A 25,515-nucleotide genomic window follows, 5' to 3' on the forward strand; every position below is an offset into this window, starting at 1 on the left:
ACAACCTGAAAATGTACTGCTGAGATAATAATGGCATACTACTCCTTTTAATTCCTGAATGCCTGACTTTCTCCCAGAGATTTTTTTCTTTGTTCTCACCTGAATTCTAAAGGGCAAAGTGAGCACCAAACGGGCAGACTAACAGCGTGACTTTATTCTAGAATGCAGAAAGCAGGTGCTCCAGGGTGCTGCCTGTTCTAAACTCAGCATCTCATTTATTATAAACTAACACAAAGCTCCTCTGGGCATGCTGGACCCAAATAATTCCTTAAAACACTAAATGAATGGAGACAGCTTTAGTACATAAAATAGTGTTTTTACTTAAGGTGAAGAGATTGAAAAGGTCTGATATCTAGTCTCACGTGACCTTTATCAAGGACGGTATAGAGCATGCCGTTTTTGCTTTAATAACTCACTGTAGCCAGGAGACTCTGACTTTGATAAAGGTCATTCAGGTCCAAAAGGCTGGCTACTTTTAAGTTACCTTTATCTGAAATAAAAAAGGCATTCTTATTAGTGGTTTGCATTTGGAGCATTCTTTTGAAAAATGTCATTAAGTTCTAAGAGGAACTTTGTGTGTTATTCTGTACCAGACAGTCTTTTCTATTGTGCCTGCTAAATTCTGCAAAGCTCTCTTTTCTGATCAAATATGCTGGCTTCTGATCAGGGAAATCATGTGAGCAGAGATTCACTGATGTGAGTAAACAGAAACAAATGGTGAAGCAGAGTACAAACACCACAATTCTTTTTTTTTTTTTTCTTTTTTTTTTTTTAATAACTCATTCATTAAGCAATGGAACTAAATGGAAATGTGGGACATTTGTGTGTGTAGTCACACTGTAGTTAAGATAATTAGTACCAGCTGTTACTCTCTTCTTTCTTCTGGAAGAACATAGCATCACACAAAGCCAGCACAGCAAGAAGACAGACACGAGGAAGATGCTGAAGCATGTCCTTAAAGCCTCAATAATTTTCAGTGCTGTTCAGAAACTTTCGCATCAAGTCCGTGAAAGCCAATGTGAAAGATGGCATTTTAGAAAGTAATACTGTCAAACTCATGTTCAGATTTTCACCATGTAAATTCCACGCAAACAATCATTTTTAATACCCCTCCCTCCCCTTCAGTGTTTACCCAAGGCAGGCCACCTTGAACCAATTACAAACATAAGGGGCAGAGACAGAGTTTACTTTATTGTCTGAAGAGGAAAATCCTGTCTGGAAACCATTTCTTCCTAGCACTGCCTGCACTGCACGCTCTCCCCTTCAAAACACATCTTGAGAAAAATTTGACAAAGAGTTCTTCTTACACAAGTTACATGGATGTTGCTGTGCTACAAGAAAAATACTTATTTGGAGACAGACTGCATCCATTGTCTGTTGTGACTCAGTAAAGGTAAGTAAATGAATTCAGACTCCCTCTTCTATCCCTATTTTGTACATAGAGCAAGCTGTGACAAAAAGAGGAGATAACTTACAGGGGTAAGCTTTCCCTCGAGTCAGAGGTTAAAGGAAAGAGGAGGAAAAGCAGCTGGTCTGCAATTATTAGGCAGAATAGGGCTGCCAACTTAGAGCAAAATTTTGTTACTGGTAGAGGAACAAGTGGGACACAGGACAAAACTCGAGTATCTACTGCAATCTATTCCAGACTTCTTAGGTCATACATGTCGTCCACACTTGAAAACTGAGATCAACTATTAACAGCCTATGGTTACTTACCTTGGAAGCTATCTCCCAAACTACAATCAACTGCAAAATATTTCCACCTATTAAATACACATACAAAAACAAGTATTTGTTTTTAATCTATATTCAGTGATATTTGCATGACGAACCTGCTTTGATGCTATCCTCTCAAGTCACAGTTAAAAATACACCTACTTCTAACACAATTTGTATACTACTGTCATGGCATAGAAAAGATACTACTGGAACTAGGGAACTAGCATGAAAGTAGCTACACAGATCCTCTGACACTAATGAAATAAAATAACATGGCCTTCAAAGTTTTTAGGTTGCAGTACATCTTCAGGGAAAAAAAAAAAAAAAAACTCAACCTCAAGAAACTGCAGAATACTTAACCTACTTTTTACAAGGGCAGTAGTGATAGGACAAGGGGAAATGGTTTTAAACAAAAAGAGGGAAAATTTTAGCATTAGAAAGAAGTTCTTTACTCAGGGGGCGGTAAGGTACAGGCACAGGCTGCCCAGGTAGGTGGTGGAGTCACCATCCCTGGAGGTGTTCAAGAAATGTTTAGATGTTGTACTAAGAGAAAATGTTCAGTGGGGAAATATTGGTGGTAGGTGTACAGTTGGACTGGATGAACCATCTTTTCCAGCCTTGGTGATTCTATGACTCTGTAATCCCTGGAGGTGCTCAAGGCCAGGTTGGATGGAGTCCTGGACAGCTTGATCGGGTGAGTGGCAGAGGGTTGGATGGACTTCAACAACCCTTCAACCCAAGCTGCCCTGTGATTCATTCTATGATTCTATGATTTCCTGTCCAAAGAAGCTGGGCAAAAGTGGAGTTTGAAAATGCACATCTGTTCTTCTCAAGAAATCCAGGACAACCTAAACTGGACCTGACCCCCATCTTATAAAGTAAGGGGAAACTGCTAAATAGCCTTAATTAGGTATCTTAAATACATGAAATGGTAAATTTATACACCTTTAGATAGAGACTGATACGACAACAAATGATTAGGAGACAGTTTCAGTTCTACTAGCAGACTTGTGCTGATTTCCAGGAAAAAAAGAAAACCACAACCTCTGTCTAGGGAGAAATCTAATATTAAAATGTTTATTTATGGACAAAGAATAAAAGTTTCAGTTAAGACTAAAGGTAACTTCAGCCATCATGTATCCCATGTCACATGTGCTGACCCCATGATTTAATCAAGCATAAATTTCCAGACTTAGGCATCCAAAACTATGGTCAACTCCAGAAATAGTATGTTTAAGAATGCTTTTAAGTGAGTTCTTTTGTGCATTAGAAGAGTCTCATGTGACCGTACTTATATTAATTACATGATGGCTATAATTTTGACTGCAACCATGTATTGCTTTACATACACTAAGAAGAAATATGTGGAACAAGGAATATTTTTCTCTAAGCAGAGCTTGCCAGATGGATCACAGGTTCATTTGTCTCTATACACATCTGTATCTGCTTCTTCCAATGAGATTTTCAGGACTCTGGTCCTTTCTGTCCTTTAAAAACTCTACATCCGGCTCTATATTCCTAACCCCACTGATCCTCGCAGCCATCACATCACTTCCTTTTGTTTCTCTGAGATTCTTCAGGGAAACAGAGATTCACTTTGGTAAATTTATTAGAAGAGCAGATTTTAACGACACTACAAGCTCTGCGTAGCCCTACCAGTAGCTGGGGATTACATTAGAAGGGAAATAAAAGTATTCAGAAGCTGAAGAGGTAACAACCTGAGGAATATTATGCATGGATCTTTCCAACTATAAGATATATTTATTTGCTGTTGAACACATGGCCACTCCCATCCTCCCCAGAGCAAAACCCTTTGCTCTTTATTCCACAAGAACTATCATTGCTGTCCCAAAGGAAGAGCAGAAATAGCATCACGTTTTGAACCTGGCTTCCAACCTTCGTGCCAAAACGCATGACATATGGGAAGCAAAACAAGTCACAAAAAAAGGGAGACAACATCAATCTAACTGTTTGAGTTGATTCACCGATTCTCAGTTTTCTTCAGCCTGGAGGAAAGGTATACCTCAGGGTAAAGATGCAGCCAACTAAATCAATGTTACTCAGTTTGAGTGGATGACAGAATTGTTATGAGGGTACACTGCACCTCATCACTGGCTTAATGGTTAGGGTATCAAGCATGGCATTTGACTGTTGATGTCTACTTCTTTAGCAGTATCCACCTGTTAATCTATTTTGACCTTCCCAAGAGCAGCGACTATTTTTCAGACAGCCCACACCACTACATCAAAGTAAGATAATAGGCTCAGTGATATGCTGAGAAAGTGAGTAAAGCAAATCATGTGAGAACATGAGCATATGCTCTGTGCATAGGCACACAGACATCTACATACATAGTTATTCATCAAGTTGAAGTACATATCCTGATTTTTCTCTATTAAAAACAATCTGCATGCTCTGCTCTTTTTCTACAGATTGTATCCGGCATTCAAAAGAGACCCTGAGCAGGCAGAGACTAATTAAGAAGAAAGGGAAGGATTATAGTTACGTGTAAATGATACCCCAAAAAGGAAATGGTATCAATAATGTAGTAGTAAAATACTTGAAAGGAAATGGATTTTTGATGAAGTCAGTTTTTCAAAGTCTTTCTCTAGAAAAGAGAATAATGCTTTTAAATTGCTATTCATGCTGACCGCTACTACTTGTTAACATTTTGCCCTTGGGAGAAAATACAGCTTAGTAGTACAAGGGCTCTATAATAAGCATCTTTATCTCCTTGGGATTCTCAGGCCCTTTGTTATTTTTTTCCTCTGGAGTCGTACTGTAAACTGCATACCACTTGGGCTGATTCACACAGGCCTTGGGAGGAGGATGCGGAAGAGTAGGCTGCTTTCTCATGAGAAGTTCAACGTGGTAAAATTCCTCTTCCATTTCAGCAGCTCCTAAAGCCATTTTGCACCCAGCTTGACCTGACAGATGCAACTCTTCTGCTCTCTCTCCTTAATTTGTTTGCATTTGGCTCAGGTTCACAGGCTTTTGGAGTGCATGACTGCTTTCCTAGTGGATCTGTAAAAAAAGTCTGTGCCTGCTTAAATAACAGTATGAGAATGATAGAGTGGATGCTCCTTGGAAGCAGCAGAAAGGGACAGACAAGCTGACAGCCAGCATTCCTGTCCTGCCAGCTTGAAGGATGTTGCCCACAGCCACTTACCATATGTTTGGCTCCAAACTGTGGAGCAGGCAAGTCAGAACGATGCACAGAATTCAGATGATTTGCTTTCTGTCTCTCAAGAGAGACAGGGAGCTCTGAAGCTTGCAGGCATCACCTGCATTCCTTAGCTTTCCTTCCAAAAGTCACACATCAGAGGAGTAGGAACAGGAGGTTTCATCTTAAGTGCTCTCAAAAGTATCTGGTGGACAAATGCCACAAGAGTCTCTATTCTAAGCTGCCTTCAGGTATATTACCACTCTTTGAATTTGCTACCAGGATGAGAGGTAATGGTTTCAAGTTGCACCAGGTTCAGGTTGGATATTAAAAAAAAAAATTATTCTCTGAGTGTTCAAGTATTAGAACAGGCTGCCCAGGGAAGTGGTGGAGTCACTGTTCCTGGAGGTGCTCAAGAAATGTGCAGATGTGGCACTGCGAGATGTGGTTAGTGGGGATGGAAGTGATGGGCTGATGGTTGGACTAGACGATCTTAAGATTTTCCAACCTTAAGGATTCTATGATTCTGTGAACCTGTTCATCTCAAGCAAAGTAAAAGGAATACGCTTCATAACTGCATACATACATGTATATTTACTGAACATTATGGAGTACAGTTCAGAAATCTGTGACTTGTGCTAGATATGGTAAAAATCTACAGTACAGCAAAGTGACCATTGGGAAAACCACTGGGATCAGAAAGCACCACAACTTTCTTTAGCAAAAGCTAACTGATTCTCACTGTTTCTCATTTGTGTAAAAGAGATAGGGGATGGTGTCTTCATTTCTTCACTGTCCTTCCATGTTGGAGGTGGTCTGAGGAATCTTCAGCAACAGCACAGAATCCTGAACTATACCAAATAAAGATTGTACCCAGCGAACAACTTTATGCCTTTGCCACAAGAGCCAATGTAGTATATAAATCTACAAATAGACCAATCAACATTTTTTATGATGCTCATTAAGAACTTTCCTTTGGCCTCTACATCAGTTTGTGCACGACTTCATCTTCCACTTTGCGTGTACGCAGGTCTAAATGCCAGGGCAAAAAAAAAAAAAAAAAGAAAGTATATAATGCCGAGAATAATTGAGAACACCAGAGATGGATAAGAAAAGAAGAAATCAGGGGTCATTCTACACATCTTATTCCAGCACAGACATAGGTTTCTGCACATGGGGAAGGTGAAGGGAAATGGAGGCTAGCTAGGATCTGTAGAGAGCCTGAGCTTTGGCTCAGTACACTCACTGTCAGTACACTCACTGAGCCACTGACATACTAACCAAAGATGCTCAGAGCAAGGTCAAGCCATGCTCCCAGAGAACAGCGCTCACCTAAACTAGATGCACATGAGAAATGTCAATTCTAAGCCAATCTACACAAACAAGTGATCTGCTATTTCTGGCAAACTAGTTCCATGTACCAGTACTATCACTACTCTGACGTGCTGATAGTATGTGCTTTTCTAAAGCACTTCTGCAGCACTGTTGATTGCTACAAACATGCATATATTTTGGTTACTTACATGTGACCTTAGAGAGTTCGTTAGTGGAAGAAGTTGAGGTTTGAAGAGAGATATGCCTGAAGCAGACTGTCATTGGATGAATGCTCCGTTTCATAGGTCAGGGAGCAAAACAAGATGAAATTAGCTAAAGGGAACCTAGAAAGGAGAAGATATAACACTGGAGTTGTGTTCTTTATGACTTTGTTATGGCATATGAGAACTACATGAAATGCTTTTTTTCTGTTTTTGAAGGGATGCTTTTCCTGTTTAACTTCTCATGATACAAATCTATTTATAGACGTGGGTGACAATAACGTTTATACATATATACAACCACCTAATTAATTGCAAGCAATTTATATAGTCTAACAAGCACCTGGACCTCTGACTTGACAGCTTGCTATTTTTATTTTATTTTTAACAATTAGATGTAAAATTTTACTTCAAAAGCTGCAATAACATGCTGTCTACACAGAATTATTAAGGTTATACAAAGTTACTAGTTTACAAAATTTCTTCGTCGACAGAGTAGAGGCTTTTAACAATTAAGTGGCTGTGATTGTTCAAAGGGGATTTCTTAGGGAATGTAAAATATCCAATTTTGTTTTTCTTATGTCTAAAATTTCACTCTACACACTTTCTCCTGAATGGTTATTAGGCTTTCTTCTGGGCATCACATTCAGTGGGACATAGGTATGATATTGTGCTGTGACAAAATGCTATGTACTGGAGAGTTGTTTAGACCCCAATAGATTGTTATTTCTAACCACTATTTCATTTTGCTTCAGAAAAATGATAAACAGGCTGAGAAACATCAAGGAGAAACAAGAAAGATGATCAAGAAATGAAAAGGGAGATGAACAAACTTGTTCATAATCGGCGTAGCCATCATCCACACTTATGACTTTGAGCAACAAATAAAACTAAGATCTAGCTTTTGTAAGCAGTGCAAAATTTGCAATCCCTTTCAAATCAGAGAAATAGTATGTTAATACTAAGGGAAAGACCAAGAGTCCAAGTATTCCCAAAGTAAAAATCAAATATTCTGGAGCCATGTGAATAAATAAAAAGAAAAAGAAAAAAGAAAAAGAAAAAAAGAAAACAGCAGCAAAAGTCATCTTAAAAATAGGACAAAGACCTTTGACAAGCAACTGTTAATATATGGAAAAGAAATAAATCTTGAACATACCACATTCTGTGATCTAGAAGACTAAAATAACATTTGGAGAGTCATGAATCAATGTGAAACATTTCAAAATTGTTGGCTTTCCCCCAAACATATCCCAAACGACATATTGTGGGAATATTCTTTGCACAAAATATTCTAGCTGTCATACAGTTGGTAGCTTCCCATGAAGCTGTAGTTCAAATATTACTGTAAATACAGTATGTTTAACAAATTTATTTTAAAAAAATCTCCTTCAAGAATACAAAGACAACATTCTGTAAGAATACTCAAAAGCAGCTGACCCTGCTTTTTTGAGGTTTAGAAGACCAGATGTACATGTGTACAACAGCACCTCAAACTTGAATATACATCTGCCAAAACCAGCATCATCCTCACTGAAGCAGATTCTAGTGCTTTTTTTGGGGGGGTAAATACTTTTTAAAGCAAAGACGCATTAACCAGCAAACTTTACTAACATCAGATGCTTTCTTTTATGTAACATGAAATGCACTGATTGTCTTTGAAATCTCTCCTATTTTCCTTCAATGCACAGATCCTCTATCTACCCTCTCATCCCTATTTTTAAGCCTGTTTTTAATTATTTCTCTCTAATCTTCCCCCCACATACACAAACCACCCATATGCAGCATGCAAATCCACTATGGTAAGCATATGTGAGGAATTTGCCAGTGTTGAATTTGCTGAATCTTTAAAAGCAATCAAAATGAGCAAGTCTGGAGGCCTGATGTCAGAAAAAGTAGTTGTACAAGTACACGCTATTCACAAAAATAATTTCAAATGTTGCAGAATAGGTTCCCAGTCCATTGAGGCAAAACATATGTTACTTCTGCTGCTGTCCATCATTTCATGAAAGAGGCTGCCACTTTGGCTTATGCTCAGTAATACCTTACTCCCCAGGTAGTCCTATTGAAAACTGTGAGACAACACAGCAAATAGTCTTCTCAGTATTAACAGCAGCAGCAAGCCTGTCCCATTGTCAATCATCTATAATCTCTGCTTTTATTTAAAACAGTATGAAGAGCCGATATGTATAGTGACTGTTTCCAGCCCTGGTGCAGTAGCCCATTGGGCTGTAAAGGGATTTAGTGCTACAAGTGCTGCAACAAATCTTGTAACTGCCCAATTACCACTTGATGGCCACCACTCTCTGGCACCCTAGGGGCCACGTCATTGAAGATAAGCTCTGTTTATGTTAACTTGGTGTCAGGATGTACAGCATATGTCTATGAAGCTGGATGAGTGCCCTTTAGCAGGATGTTCTGTACATTCACATTGTGCAGCCAAGAGCCCCGAAGGTGTTGAAAAAGAAGAAAAGGCCTTTCATAGAAAGCTTAATCCAATTAAAGCATATTAATGAAGGTTAGGATCATCTGTCACATTATCTAGACACATCCTTTCATGCATCATCATCTGATTACAAAGTCTGATTTTCTTTTAAGGCTTTTCATCTTCACCAAGAAAATGTGATGGGAAATTCAACACTTAAAATACAGAAGGCTTAGATGGGATTTCTATTTCTTTCTTATTTTTTTTCCTCTCCCTCTCCCTGAGAGAAATATGATGCTTATTTTAAAACAGTAGTATGTCTCAACCACTGGTACAAACTGGCATGTATCTAGCACAGCCTAGAGAGCTACCCTAAGTAACACCTCTCAGATTTTTGTTTGAGGGAATCCAAAATCTTAACACAGAAAAGTAAACGAAGGAGAGAGAGAGAGAGAGAGAGAGAGAGAGAGAGAGAGAGAGAGAGAGAGAGAAGGACTGAAACATGATACACTGCAAATGAATAAAGGATTTGGGGCTCTGTTGCTGCAAGAGTTGTATCAGGCTAGATTTCTCTGATAGCAATGAGTGCACCTTCCCATCATCACCATGTTAAACAATTTGAACAGCTATAAGGGAAAGGTCTGCCTCCTTGATCAGAAAAGAGGGAAAAGGCATATTGGATACAACACTCTTCGTGATGCTACAGCAAGGCAGAGACAAGAAGATGAGAGATTGCACAGCAACTGAGAAATTTCTCTGTTCAGGAGCACCTGTGGACACAGTGAAATGGCACTACCTTGCACCATGCTCCTCAGAGCAGTTGAAGACTACAAATCCCTGTGCTAAAAAGACTAACTCTAGTACGAGCAGGGGCCCAGTTTCCAAAACTTGTGCAACATGTAAATCCATTAAAGATCATCATGATGAGGATCCCATTAAAGAGAAAAAAATTAAAAAAAATAAAACAGGAAATTCAATAATAACACAATAATGCCTTCAAAATAAGTGTCAGTCTCAGCATCACCCCATGATGCAACTATAACGATTTCTGCCTCTTAGCCCTTCAGATGGTCACAGCTCATGCTCTGCAGAGAACTCTGGTCTCGTAACACAGCTGGTATGAACATATTTTTGCACCCCCTACCCATGTAAGTGCAAATGCCAGTTCCTCATGTCATCTGGCAGTGAATCCACTTAGGTTAACCTTGCATGTAAGTCCTATTACCTAAGGAATCACCCTCAGGAGGTGTTCTGCATCCTTGCACTCCCTTTCCATACACTACAGAGAGAAAATAGAGAGTATTACAACGATCCCATCCCTCTCCCTCGACCTTCAGCTGGCCTTTGTGTCTTTTTGGATTTGGAGCTGCTGCTTCAGGCTGCATGGAGGCTCAGGCAGGCAAGATAATACGTATATTTTTTGCTTTTCCTTGCAACAGGGATAGTGTTTGTTTTGGGTTTTTTTTTATGTTTGTTTTTGTTGTTATAGTTTTTTTGCTTAGTTTCTGAAGAAATCACGAAATGCCACATGAGTATTGTGCCCACTGTTGGCTTAGTCCAATTGCTGTTGTCACTCTCTAAGCACATATGCTGAAATTTGTGCAATCTGTCCTCTGATATTTACAGTACTGAGTCCGAAACAAAAAGGCAAGCAGCCAGACCTGCTGGGCCTCTGACAGAATTACTGAAAGGCTAGAAGGATTAATGAAATAGGTAGGGGAGAATTTGCTCATTAGCATTCAAGGAACATCTAGAGCCTAGAAGGAATGTTAGGTTTTTACCAGATATCTTCTCTGGGGTTTATTAAGCTAGCTGTATACTTCAAGCAAAGAAAGCAATGAAGTGTGCAATTTCTCAGCTACATTTAACGTATTATTGAGGAGCATGCCCTGCTGAGGACTACATACTTTTGTGAAAATTCAACATGAAATTTGAGAGAACAGGCCTCATCTTACATTAATTTGATATCTCACAAGCCTTGAAATTCACGTTATTTAAAACAAAAGCCAAAACCAACTTATCTCAGCCTTGCTCCCTGAAGCATGGTGAAGGGACCTGCCTCCAATTTTCAAAGTTAAAACATGAGAGTACTTTCGGGTAGGAAGATATTTACTAGACTGGTTGATGAAAAGCTAAAATGTAAGAAGAGATATGAAGCAAATTGTGTTGTTTCTACCTTCTTCCTACTTCTCATATGTCAAGCTAGAGAGAATACTGCTGCTGTACCATGAGACCATTGTGCACACAGATGCCATCTCAATTAAACCACCACCCACTAATCTACTGTGGACAAACATTTGCCTGTAAGCAGATGAAACTCCTACAGCTGATTAAGCAACTGGATCACCCTATAAAGCTTAATCCACTTTTCCAAAGCACTGCCTTCCTTTTTCATGTTTCATGTCCAGCCTGAGGTCAAAATCACTATCAACTTGCCCCCCAGAGCACTTGGGCGCAAGGTACAAATACTTAGCATGTCAAGGTCAGCCTAATTTAACATTCAATATACAGTACACTGATAGACATCAAGGAATCTATGGGCAACTTGTTATATACATTTTCTCTATAGTTGAGATCAGTGACAATTGAGCAACAACAAAATTATTTCACTATTGGCAGTTAGTTATTCTGCAGGGATGCACACATGCTCTGTTAAGGCCTTCAGTGATAAGTCAATGTCTTGATGCACAACCTTACATTAGCATTCATTTAGAAAATATAGATTTAGTACAAGTGTGCCCCACTCAACTTGTGGATTCAGAAAGCCTTAAACTTTGGAAAAGTTTGCATCCTATTATAATCCCTTTCTAGTGTTATCCTGTTTCCACTTATCACTAGTCACATTAATCACTGCACAAACTTAATTGTTAAATTGTCATTTTATGAAAGAAAAAGACTGCCCTTGTGACAGGCTTACATTTTCATGTACCCTGTTTTATACCAGTAGTAGCAGACTTGACAAAGAGTATGTGACCTGATTTCCCAGATGTCTGTAAATGTACTTGGCATTGAATTTTAAATCTGACTGAATTCAAAGCTCTTCATATAAAACACAACTCAAGTTAACTTTTATCTCTTTTCTTCTTTCTGTCTCTCAGCAGCTGTTCTTCTTTTATTATTTCATGTGCTATATTCAATATGCAAAGTTTCCTTGTTTGTTAGAGTGCATTACACTTTCTAATGCATCTGTCATGTTGGAAAACAGGAAAGTAGCATAAAGCCTCTCTTGTGATTTCTTTTTTTTCTTTCTTTTTTCTTTTTTTTTTCTTTTTTTTTTTTTTTCAGTTAATGGAAGGCTTAGCTAGAAGAGAAGGAAAAAAAAAAAACAATGAAAGGAAATTTGCCTCTAAGCATCTACAGAGCTTAGAAAAGGGTTCTTCAGCTTTATGAAACTTTAAAAAAGTAAAATACCAGAGAATTTAATGCTTATAAATGACAAAACATGAATGGCTCTGGGAATTCTCCTTAAAAGGATGATTTTGAAGCTAAGGCACAAGATAGACAGCAGACCTGGATTCTGTTCTACATATACCAGTGGTTTTATTGGTTAACCTCTCAGGCTATGCCAGTCCTGGGGATATTTAGAGAAACAATCCACATCAGCATCTGATCCAACACGGGATCCTACAGAAGAGGTGTTTTATATAAAACAGCTCGACTTGCTTTCACTCTTTAGTTAATTCTGCAAAAACTGAGCCAAATCAAATTCATACATAGCCCAGTCCTGCCTCAGAAGTCTTTTCCAACCTAAAGCTTCCTAGAATATAAATCTTTTGAGCAGACAGATGAGCACTGTTGGACCTAGGCAATTCTTCCCCGTAGTCAGAATTACTGGGTTCTGGGGGAAGTCCAGCCCAGGTGCCATGAGATTGCAAGTAGGCTAATTCACCCCCCCTGAGCCCCAGCAGCAAAAGTTCCCTGACAGATTTCTGTACTGACTCTGCACCACATCTTATAGTATTCAGCATCTCCACAGTACATCGCACAGCACTGAGCAGCTTTCACAAATATCTACACTACAAGGCATTCTCAGTGGTAAACAAAATCAAACAACATCATCAACAGGAATTTAGATTAGCATTAGGTATATCACTGGTTGTTGGAGCACACATGAACTATATTCACACATGAATAGTTTACATATGTGTGTGTGTATATATATGGACTGCTATGAACACATATTAATTTTTTTGTACATTTTTTAAAAACTTGCCTCAGTGTAAGTCAACTGCAAAATGTTTTTTCTTCCTTTACAGTAATATTCACAGAGCTACACGTACTCATTTCTACAAATTACTGTTGCTTATTTGGTAAGAGAAAAATAACAACAGAAGGTATCATTATTTTAAGCCAGAGAGCATGTAACGCCAACTCACTCAAAAATATCCACTGTCACTGGAAGTAAACCAGAACACGCTAAACCTCAGTTCCAAGAGCACATCTGCAACCAAAGCACAACACAATTCCACAAGCATGTGCTCACAAAAACACTCACATCCTTGACCAATGTTCTGGCAAGTTTTGCTTATTCCTTCTGATTTCAACAAAATGTCACCAGGACCAAATTCTCGGCAACTCCGTCTGGCGCCTCAGCCTGGGCTTCTACTGCAGGAGCCAGGCAACGTGCTGCAAAGTGCAGACCCAGATTCTTTCACAGTGATTTTTCAAAGACTGGATCTTTGTTTTGCAGCAGTGATAACAGATCTAACATTATCATCTCTGAAACAGAATATTTTTTCCACACATCACTTCTTCAAGTCCAAATATTCCCATTGGTTTCCAGATTATGCTTGAATTTTTCCTCAGTTTCTTTGGGCATCAACAAGAAAAACAGACTCTCCAGACTAGGTTACAACACAGATGTTGTCTGACTTGATTCAAAGTTTAGTGTTGACGGTACCTAGCGACACTTAGCAACTGAGCTACAATTCTGGCCAGTCTCTGCACTGTGGTCTTACTCAACAAATGGTAATTCTGTTGAAACTGGGTCAGAGTGAGCTGTGTGCTATAGCCCTCTGTGTGACTTGCCTTTTTTTTAAAGCACAGGGGATTCTCATCTCTGGGCCCAGTCAAGGCATATTCCCTCCAGGACCTGCTGAAAAGACAGCGGCCAAAGAGTCACACGTAGGCCAAAAGCACAACACAACTTTTAAACACACTGCAGCACCTTGGAAAGTCAAAAGGTGAACTTGGTACTCACCTCATAATTTCTTTTTTCTTGTTACCCGTCTGCTTGGTGTTTCACACTTTTACCTGCATATTCTGTAAATATTTTTTTTCATTTCCCAATCTATCTACACAGTAACATTTTTAAACAGTCTGATGTCACAATTTGAAAAGATTTTTGAATGCCTTAAATTATTTCAAATCTCTAGTCACCTCTTAAATTCAAGTCTGAATGGCTCAAAACTAGATCTACTGTTGGGAAGTGTGTGCTAAACGTGATCTTAACTTTAACTATATGGTTGCCTGACCAATATTGCAGCATATCAAGAAGCTATAGCAAGGACTAGATTTCAGAGAGGCCAGCATTCTGAGCTGGAAATTCCTTGGGCAATTAGGATGGAAATAGGCAAAAAAAAAAAAAAAAAAAAAAAAAAAAAAAGGCTGAGGAAAGGGATGGAGTAAGTTTCATTTCTCTTCTCAAGTGTCAAACATGCTGTTCTCCACTGCAGATAAATACATATCTCTTTGTAGAAAGATCAGCTATAATTTCTCCCCAGGATCTGGAGGCGCTTATAAAGACAGCAGGGAGCTCACCAGCTTTTAATTCACTCTTTCAGTATCAGATTGGAGGGACCCACATCCAAGCCCTCTCTTTGCCTAAGCGCAAGCACTAGAGAGTAACGATTCTGACAATGCTTTCTCCTTTAACAAAGAAAATCAACTGGAAAAAGAAAACTCAAGAGTAAGCATGCTTCCATTTTCTAAGGCCAAAGTTGCTAGCTCTGTCTCATGGGTCATTTGTTGGCTTGTAAAACTATTTTATGATTTTTGTGGCAAAAAGTAAGGTTAAAAAGAAGGGGAAAATACAAGCTCCAAATTAATGTTCCTTGGATTTTCCTTGGACAGTCCAGTCAGACTTTAATGAATATAGAGAGAGAGCAAACATTGACTGCAGCGAAGACTACCATGAACAACTTTTCTCATTCAGATACATCATAAACATTGGATCTATGTAAAGTGCCCAGTCCTTAATCTACCAAATATTTAATTATTCATGTGAAAGAGTAACCATTTCAATAGGAGTGGTTCAGCAAGCTCCAAGCTAATGGCCACGAATGGCCTTATACCTGAGTTATTCCAGACAAGGTAGGAGCTCAAAACCCCTCTAAGCAAATATTCAAACCACCATTAAAGGGCTGGTTTTCTGCAAAGTCTCTCTGGGTGGTGTCCCTACTCAGACATTATCAATATGTCTCAGCATCTTCCGAATCAGGTCTGCCTGGTGCACTCTTGGAGGTAGAACAAAATTACCCACCCCAGACCACAGTCTTCTGCCCAGGTCAGGCTACACTGAGATTAAGTACTTTAGAGCAGTGTCATGATCATCCTTCACTTTGTCTTGTGGGTTCCTCCTCTTCCTTGTACAGTAGTAGGAGATGCACCAGGTGGACAAAGCTGAGACTGAAACTTGCTTGAAAACAACTCACACTATGCTAGCCGTTATGTGACTTTGCAGACCATAACATGATCCTCAGGTCTGGTCTTAAGGTTTCCTTTTTTGTTCAAAGCCATATAAGGAAAAAAACATATCCTTCGCTCCCTGTGATATATCAGCACCAGCAAGCAGCAAAGAGGGCATAGATAAATACTATACAGTTAGTTTGTGGGGCTGCTTAGGTTTGGGAAAAGCTGCTGTCACTACTGTGCAGGCATTCACCTTGCAGCACATCTTCTGCTGTTTAGAGATCATAACAGAACCACTAAAAATAATACATAGGCTTCAGAACAAAAAGCAGTGCTTGAAACACAGTTTCATAGGTTCTGCAGTATATTTTACAAAAATTCTTTACAAAATTATGTTTTACCACTGAAGCACCATCTTCTTCCAAATTTCTGCTCAGGTCTGGGAGCAGGGATAAGGGTTTACATCTCCGTTAATATCCCAAACATGGCAGCTCTATGCCTGAGAGAACTGAAAAGGTGTAAACAGAAATGCAAGATTTTTATTAAAATAGTAGAGGTAGTAGAAATCAAGTAAAGAAAGAGAGATTGGAAGAGTGAAGAGTGGAAAGAAAGGTTGCAGGAGCAGAGAAGCGGGGAGAATATTTTAGAGGCAGAAGGGACGATAGCTTCTTTCACGCATCTGTCTAGAAAGTGATGAGCAGATGGAAGGTTTACAACATGTGGCATTTAAAGAGAAAGTCAATGTTTAACAGGAGTTCTTCTGTCTTTTAGAATATTGATTTTTGAAAATAAACACCCTTTAAAGAGCAATCACACATGAAAAAAACTCAAAAGCAAGATAGCTGAGGTTCTGGGTTTTAGCATACTAAGCAGCTGTCTCAAATGAGATTGCCAGCTGCCACAAGTGCAGATATATACCTTAAAGAGGTAGAAATTGAGGAATAGTTGTCCTCAGTTGTTCAGGTCATATGACTTTCATAATTTAACCTTAAAAATCTGCAATTCCCATGGGTCATGGGAACATTACATGCATAGGAAAATCCAGTATGAGGTTTACTTATCAGGGCTACAGGCAGGAAGTGGTCTCTAATATTCTCTACTTAGGATCTGATGAAGCTGAAATCAGCAGGACATCCTATAGTGATGTTCAGACAAGAAGTGCACCAGCCACAAAAAACATTCCATGCCTCCTGCCCTATCACACTGCAGGCATGGAGCGCATGCCACTTCTCTGTAGCACTTGTGTGCCTACATTTCATGCCTTTCTCCTGAGAGACAAATTAAACAGAACTGCCAAAAGCTGTCATCCAGGAAGAAGTGTGTGTAGGGTGCTTCATAGCTCATCTGTGCTTACAACAGTTCTCTAGGCTGCAATGGTTGCTCTCTTAATAGTGTGAATGAACATACATGTAAGTATTTCTCAGATCAAGGCACAGAAGAAACACAGTACAGTTTTTTACACAGTACTATTTTTACAGGAAAATACATGTTTTTATATTTTTCAGATGTTACTGATTTCATAATACAGAGGAACAGTTTAGAAAAAGTTTCAGTCCTCTGCAGAATATAATGGTGAATTTGATCTCTGAAATTTCCAAACGATGCACCAAATACTTATTCAAGCCTGTTAAATGTTGGGACTATGACCAGAGTTGGTACTCTTTTCCCAAAAAAAGAGGATTTTGCTGCCATCTTGGAAATGAATTCTATGATATTTTCAAAATAGTTTCAGCCCTCTTTTTTCCCACACTGATATTTAAACTGAGTGCTGTCTCTACACATGAAGCCAGTGTGGCCTAAACCACCACACATTAATAAGCGGATAATAAGGAGTGATATCTCAGAAACACTTTCCCTTTCAGAGGGGAAATTTCTTCTTTTGCTCCTTTCCTTAATCTGAAGGATATGCTTCTTAGAAATTGAAAAAAAACCATGTGTATGGAAAAATAAAACAGGAAACTTGGACACAACAGAAGGTCATCTTTAAAAAACTCTTAAATTCCATGCTATAGGAGGTCAACCAGTGTTATTCACCCTTGTGTCTGGTTACAAACCTAAAGTTGGTTCAGAAAACTGTTATAAACATATTTCAACATGCGCTTGGAAGGAAAATTAAATGAAACCTGTGCCATGCAGCCAAAACCATAAATTAAATCCTAAACATTCATGCCCTAAAAGAGTCAACAACCTCAGTCCAGATAAAGGCTAGTTTATTTTATACACTCTGAGAGTTACTCAGATGTCCTAAATTCCATCTAAGCCCCTGAGCATGGTGTTTCCTTTTGACTAAATGTTTTTGAAAGCCTGAAGCTAGCCAAGAGAAAACACCAAGCACAAAGACTCGCGGAATTCTGGCTGCATTAATAAGCCCTAAACGATAAAGGTCTTTTCCCTGCCAAAATTCTTCCCCTGAGTAAAGCTACCTTACCCAAAGCCACTGCCAAGAGGTTCAATATCTCCGAGTGGAAAGGAATTATTAAAAAATAGGAGGACTGACAGTCATCCCACAAGGTCTCAGGCTTTCCTTACAAATAAAGGAAACAAATCCTTGCCGAGTACAGTGTACAAAAGCCAGCAGTGTATAGTTCAGCGGAGCAAGGAGTACTGTTTATTCACAAGTTGCGAGTACATATCCCCAAAAGAACTGCATGATGAGGAGTATATGAACTTGAGTCAGCTGAACTGTTTCTTTCTACTTAGCAACTTGTGTTCTATGTAATTTCTTGAATTTTAAAATCTTTCTTTGAAAAGTGACGTGGAACTAACAGAGTAGCTGCAGAACACTGCTGCTATGTACCTGGTTCATTGCACAGGCCACTGTAGAAAGCATGTGATGAGAAACAGACCCTCTATCTCTAAAACATAAGAAAAGAAAAATAAAAAAGCCAGAATCACTCGGTGATAACTACGGATAGTTTAGCACTACGAGCCATTTCTGAAGATCATTTGAGCAAGCTACAAAAACTCAGCACTGCAGCCAAAGAAGCTATCTGCAGAATGCTGGGCAAAGAATTTCTTTCTGATTTCTTTCAGTGTTCCTCAGCAGCTGGCCACATACAGGGCAGCTTACTCTGAAGCTGATTTCCTTCTATGCACGTATTTAGAGAACTCGATTCGCTAAATACAGATGTTTGACATTTTTTATTGCAACGTATCATCTAGTTTTATAGTATTAAAAACAATGCTAAAATCTCCTCATTAATTTCACTACGTGTTCTACTCTCCCCCTCCTCCTCTCCTAATGGCCTGGAGCTATGAACAGGCTGTTGTTCGACACTACAGGGTATGAATGGCCAGTTAGTATTCAAAGCTAGTGCAGACACTGGTTGTTTGGCACCCCTGAATTTATGCCCATCTGTCAACGTGGTTTTGTTCCCACTCAAACAGTCATACGTCAGTTGCAAGAGTACTGGCACCAGGTGTAAGTCTAGAGTAGACACTGCTAGATTGTAAAGAAAAGTTTTGCTTTGCAAGAAGCTTCTATGATAGCAAGTAATCAAAACATATGGAGATTACAGACTCAGATTTGTTGACATTTTGAGGCATAATGGCACAAACAAATGCTTTTATCCTTAAAATGTTTCATTTGTTGAGAATTTACATTTGAAAAGCCTAATTAAAGGACAATATCGTCCCCAACAGAAAATAAGCAACCTCTACAAACTCAGTGGATATCCTTTTGAAGTGAGCTGGAAAATGTACCCTTACATAAGACTTCATTTTGTTAGTGGAAGGCTGGTGTTTCTTCCTCCTTTAAATGAGCTAGAAGCATTCAAATAGGCAGAGGCTAAGGAAAGCTGTCCTGTGGGGAAAAAAAAAAAAAAAAAAAAAACGAAAAAGCAAGTTTTGCTTTTGGGGATCAACATTTTCTTTATTCTGAACACATTTCCTATTCAGTAGCAAAAAGAAGGCTTACTCCTTTAACAATAAGCAATTTGAAACTTTTCTAAAAATGTGAATCACATTTAGAGATTAGGGACATGAACACGTGTTTGTTAGGTACTCAGCGCATTTGAAAGATTGTCTAAGAGATTCAGACTAATAAGAAGCATCCAAGTCTGAACTCTAACAGAAGTCTTATTTCTGTCCCTCTCCAGTTATTCAAGTAAGTAAACCTTCTCACTGCATCCCACTACCAGGGGACTAGGGCTCTCTAATGAGAAAAGGGTTGTCCCTTGAATATCCTGAGACACAATGAAGGAGAAACTGAAGGCCAATGGGACTTAGTTGAACTGTACAGAAAAATGACAGAAAGAGATAAAAATTGGAAAGGTTGAATGTAGCACACTCCAGTCATGCCTTGGGTACACTGAAAGGAAAAGGTACACTGTTGTGTCAAAAGGACACAGGAATTCAAAACATACCTGACAGTTTGGCTCCACTATTTGGATCTCTCATGATCAGTGTAGCCCTGACTTATGAAGTTGGTATCTCCCACCATTCCTTTATGTCCAGTGGACCTTAAGAAGCAATCATTTAGGCAGTTGGTCTCACAGAATTGATTTAATCTTTCTCCCCATCTGTACTTTCTGAAACCTCCAGTTTTCTCACTCTATCTATTACAGTTAATGGTATTGAAAATGTCATTGGTAGCAATGGAACAAAGAGAGCCTGGACCTCTTCACCTGAGATCCCTCAAGGACAATCTGTCTCTGCTTGTGCACGTTACTTGGACTTTGGGGATGTGTGCTGCAATAAACAGATGTAGGACTCTTTTCCAGTAAATTTTCAGAAAGACAAAGGGAGTATTGGAGGAATGCCCTCTTTGACAGCAGGGTGATAATATGAGTAAGTGAAAGCATCACTTTGGTATTAGCTTATACTCTCAAGCAGCAGGATCTGGATAGAAAACATCACATTTGCAAGAGAGTTTTGTTCATGAATAGGTACCAGGCATAAAGGGAGACCCAATAAAACTCAGTGCTAAATGTGTAGGGAAAATATAATGAGGAAACATCTTTCTCCCCACATCAAGGTAACTTGTAAGCTAACAAGTCAGAAACAGATGTTTGGTATCTCACTTTCAGAATGAGCAGCTCCCTAAAACGATTGCTGAGTTTTGTCATCTTTAGTGTTCTGCTCAAAGCCAACCATTTAGAGACAGAAATAGTTATGACAGTCGTATGCAGGCTGGAGCTCCCAGCTATGTTCTCTTGCCAGCAATTAAAACACTATGCTTTATATCCTTGTGACAAAAAGAAATACAAATCTTTTCTTGGCATCTATGTAGTTGCTATTTTCAGACTTTTACAAGGGTTTTTGTACTGCTTAAGAAAACAGGAAATGGAAAAAATTCAAATAGAAGTGTCAGGGTAATCCCATAACATACCCCTTTCATTCACATGATGCTCAGTTGCTGAGGGTCACCAAACTCAGTTATGTTAACACAAATTGAAGTCATATTGAGGTGCAATTCCCAACTGTAGCTCACACATTAAGATGCCTTAACAAAAATGTAGGCAGACCACGCTGGTGTTTGTTGAAAAGAGAAAGCAAGAGGGGGGGGGAGGGGAGGCAGAGAATGTAATTCCTTCACAGTAAGTGGAAGCATTTCAGGATGAAATAGTACTAGCAGTACATATTAAATTTCATAACAGGAGTTCTCAGCTCAAATATCCTCTTTAGTCTTTGATTTCATAGCTGAGACTGGCAGAGCAAAACCACTATGAGACCAGATAAATATAAAAGTTTAACTTATTTTAAATTGGTTTTCCCTCTAGCATTCAGCTCCAGACTCCCTGGATTCCTTAAGTTCAGACACATTCCTGTATATCTCACTTCATGCATCAGGGAAGCCACTTCTACCTTCTACATTGCCATATCACCATTTTTCAAAACTGCCTTGCAACTTGAGTTCTGTTATCTTTTGGCCTCCTCCTCCAAAATAATAATAAATAAAAAAAAGTCCTCCTGAGTTTTCAGAGAAGGTTAAAAAAAAGAAAAAGTCAACTCCGTCTACTTTGCTCATCAATTATCTCTAACAAGCTGGCAGACAATTCTCAGCTTTATCATAAAACGTTCAGAGAGAGGTTCAAGGCTAGACAGACCTTTTGTCTTTTATTGACCATATCCCCCTTTGAGAATCCTCAGGTGCAAATGCCAGATGCTTTCCAGCTTTCTTTCCAACACAGGGCTGTTCAGAGAGGGCTGCAAACTTCCTTTCCTCAAGGAGCGGTGCACTATTGCTTGCTTCGGATGCACACGTATTTCCTGGGCCTCCTCCAAAATGTCTCCCTGCTCAAACAGACTGTTAATGACTGTTCCCAGCACTGCCCAAGTCTTTAGCAGGTTGGTAGCTCATTATGATAAACAATGACTCTTTTCCTAATCACGGAAATGCTCCAACATCGAAGTTCTGTCTATCCACACATTAAAGCTTGTATTTCCTATAATATATTCATTAGTAACCATACTTAATGCATACCTACAAACGCAACAAATGTGTGTGACTCACTACTGCATACTGATTAAGATCAGACAAAGATGGGCTGACATTTCAAGATAATAAGTTTGGAACAGAAACTGTCTAAACAGTGAAAGCAGCAGTTATGATATATAATAGCTGTTGCTATGAACCTGCACTGTACTATTAGAATTTTTTTTTCCATTACTTTTTCCTACATCATCACCATGCACCTAGGCAATGTCATTTCATTCTCACTATGATTATTTTTTGTGGAGCACTCCTCACACTTGGCAGAACTACAACAGTAAAAATCCAGAAAACATATGGCTTGATATTCAGCGTTGAGATTTAGTGAAACATTTTAACATACTGCCACAAACAATATAAATATGTATCCAAACAAGTAGACTGTTTAGTGCATCCCATATGTGTATGTTTATATATGTAGAGAGAGAGAGACACACCACTGTAGAACTGACTGTAGAACCACTGCCATAGTGGAAGCAGGGGAAAAGAGTGCCTTCAGAGCCCATAAGTTGGTACAATCTGCAATGTTATTTTTTAGGCTTACAGCTTAATTGGCATAACATATTTTCGCTGGGTCCTGCACTTTGGCCACAATAACCCCATGCAGTGCTACAGGCTTGGGAATGAGTGGCTGGATGACTCTGAAGAGGAAAGGGAACTGGGGGTGTCGGTTGACGCTCAGCTGAACATGAGCCAGCAGTGTGCCCAGGTGGCCAAGAGGCCCAATGGCATCCTGGCCTGCATTAGAAATAGCATCTGGATGAGGAGCTATGAGATATGGTTTAGCAGCTTGTGGTAGCAAGGGTAATGGGAGGACAGTTGAACTAGATGATCTTGTAGGTCCTTCCCAACCTTGTGATTCTATGATTCAAAGGCCTTAGCCATTACAAAGCCAGCACCCATTGTGTGTAGGTGTTTACCTCCTTATATGCTCAACACTGGCCCACTGCTAAGGGCTGTCGTGGACCTTTCTGCAGCTGGAAGGAGCCTCGGTGGGATCTTCCCTCCTCCCCCCTTGGGATCAACTCTTATACTAAAGGGCTCATCCTCCACCCATATCTGAGCTACATCAGCTGTGCCTGCAGTATGTCTTGTACATCCTCTACCCCGAAATTCCTGCAGACATCTCTTTCCAGCTTGATCTGGAACCTGCCTCACCACTGTGGAGTTGCTGACTGATCACTGGGCTGAGGCTGATCCCAGTCACAGTCTCCAGGCCTGATCCTGGTAGTGTTAGCATTGGTGCAGTCGCTGCCACCTGCGATCCTCAGCATCCAACTTGCCTTGTAGAGCTGCCAGCTGTCATCCCTCCTCCACGTTATTCTGACAGCAAATTTGTTTCTTTTAAATAGCAGCTGCTCCTGAGGATCTGTCCAGGATCCTGACCATGTGGAGCTCCTGCATTACTATTGTCAGAGGCTATTCCATGGTTGACAATACTACAATTAGTTGACAAATAAGCATGTCTATTTGACAACTTATCTACTTCACATATGCTCTGTACTCATTCTATTTACTGCTTGTCCTTGAGAAGCTCCAAAATTATGATATGGTTTGGAGCATAACCAGAACCTTGATTTTATTCCTGGCTCTCAAAGATAAAAGAAGACAAAGAAGATGTTGACACCATGGCCCTTGCATATGTTAGCAGCAGAACTTCCTCCAGCATGAATGCAGAGAAAGCGGGTGTTCAGCACTCAGGAGTTTTTCTCAAGTCCATTCATGATGCAGTGGCAGGATGTATCAAGCCTACTGACTGCAAATGTCAGCTATGAGGCTCACATGGAAACAGGTCTCAGCTCCCAACAAGTTAGGAGGAACATTATATAGCTGAAAGGCAACAGGGAATCAAGTGATTCATAGACAAGTAAAAGAGGCTTTGTTACGTTTTTCCTCCCTTGAATCAGAGTCATGTTTCATGGATGGTGGGAGAGAAGAGCCTCTACAGAGCTTCTGTGGATGACATCCACAGAATTCAAATGTATGCTAAGTTGAATCATTAATATTCATGCATCAGTGTTACTGCCAAAAGAAATAATTTTTACAACAAATTTAGCTTACTGTGCTCTGAGCTGTCAAATCTGTACAGGATTTTGAAGCTCACAAGCTTCTTTTAAGCTCAAACTGAATCTAGAAAACAAAACCATCTTTTAACTTTTATGAACATCCATTGTTCTACCCTTTTTTTTTTCTTTTTTTTTTCTTTTTTTTTTCCTTTTCCAGACACAGTAGTCCTGTGGATTCAGCTTTCAATTTTTTCCAATTCACAATGTTTATGAAGAGGTCAGTCACTACCAGAGCCACCAGGGAATATCCTTTGATGCCCACTTCTTATTTTCAAAGGATTTAAACATATTTTTGGCAGAGAGAAAGTATACTGATTACTTTTAGAATATACTGCTTTGTTCACTGCACTCTGTTTTTGACAAAAATCTATTGTTTTTATTACTAGAAACGGCTTGGACAAGGTGATCATTTCAGTGAAAAGACTTAACTCAGCTTTAGTCTTAGCCAACATGTATTTATTATGTTTCACTTCTATCTGGTGAATTTTCTTTTGAGGCTACTTTGTTCTATCCAGGTACCACTGAGATTTATTAGGTTGTTGTTCAAAGTCTGAGCAGAGGACACTAAAATATCACTATGAAAGTCACATGGTAGATTCCCTACATCCCAACTGTCTGACTCTATCCAATAATATGGGAGCTACAAAGAAGCCATGTCTCACTTTTCTCTAAAAAAGACAAGCTGCAAATCTGTATGTTGCTTGTTATACAGAAAAAAAAGAGTAATTACTAAAAGGGAGCAGTGTTATCTATTTACAGCTGATGTCTCACAAACCAAGGTGGAAAAATTACACCTTCCTCCAAACTCTTGAGTTTCCTAGATATATCTTAAAAGCTAAGATTTTCCTTTAATAAAAATATTGTCATAGTAGCAGAGGTATGGCAGATTGCATTTCAAGGTTAAGAAAAACTGTAAAAACATGCCTCCATTCAAGCCTTACATGAGCGTTTCCTTACAATTAGATCACGGGAAATATTTTTTTTTCCAGAAATACAAGTATATGTCTAAGAAAGCCTTGGATGTTAGTTCTCACACAAAAGTACATTCTCAAAAAAACCTGGTGTTGAAAAATTTTGATGGCTGAACACAGTCATCATGAAAATGAATTTGAAGATGAAGAATCTTTGGGCATAACTGCCCCCTGAAACTAGAAATCCCTTATTTATTTCAGACATCTGTATCAGACTTTCTAGTGTGGGAGAATAAGAACGTGGCCTTGAGTCAAAGCAGCTTCCACAACACAGCTACATTTTCGTAACTGATCTGGTTGTGAAACTAAACTGGAATGCCAGTGATGTATTTCCTCAGTAGGCTTACAAACCAGATGAACAGGATCCCATGAAAGCTCATTCCCCAATTCATTTTCAACCAAATTGCAATTTATAACAAAAGATTCTGGCCATCACAGGCATATTTGTAGCAGCAATTCATACTAGTACAAATGCATGTGTTGTTTGTTCTATAAAATAAGCATAAATCAAATAATGACAGGTCATGTTAATAATACTTTAGAAACAAATTGTGAATAGCAAACAATTAAGCCCCT

The 25,515-nt window shown here is 39.2% G+C and overlaps 1 long non-coding RNA gene across 2 annotated transcripts in view; it reads left to right on the top strand.

The window, feature by feature from the left end:
• The first annotated feature begins 1,136 nt into the window (after positions 1–1,136).
• The window catches only part of LOC107051792, a 72,770-nt gene continuing 48,391 nt past the window's right edge, over positions 1,137–25,515 (top strand). Inside the window, exon 1 of one of the 2 annotated variants that reach the window (XR_005859495.1) lies at positions 1,137–1,393. This is a non-coding gene — a long non-coding RNA (uncharacterized LOC107051792). Of the gene's footprint in view, positions 1,394–21,527; positions 21,758–25,515 lie in introns of those variants that run through there. The other variant, XR_001463686.3, reaches the window with a different exon arrangement.

The sequence above is a fragment of the Gallus gallus genome, chromosome 4, assembly GCF_016699485.2.
Source record: "Gallus gallus isolate bGalGal1 chromosome 4, bGalGal1.mat.broiler.GRCg7b, whole genome shotgun sequence".
In the NCBI taxonomy this organism is placed as follows: domain Eukaryota; kingdom Metazoa; phylum Chordata; class Aves; order Galliformes; family Phasianidae; genus Gallus; species Gallus gallus.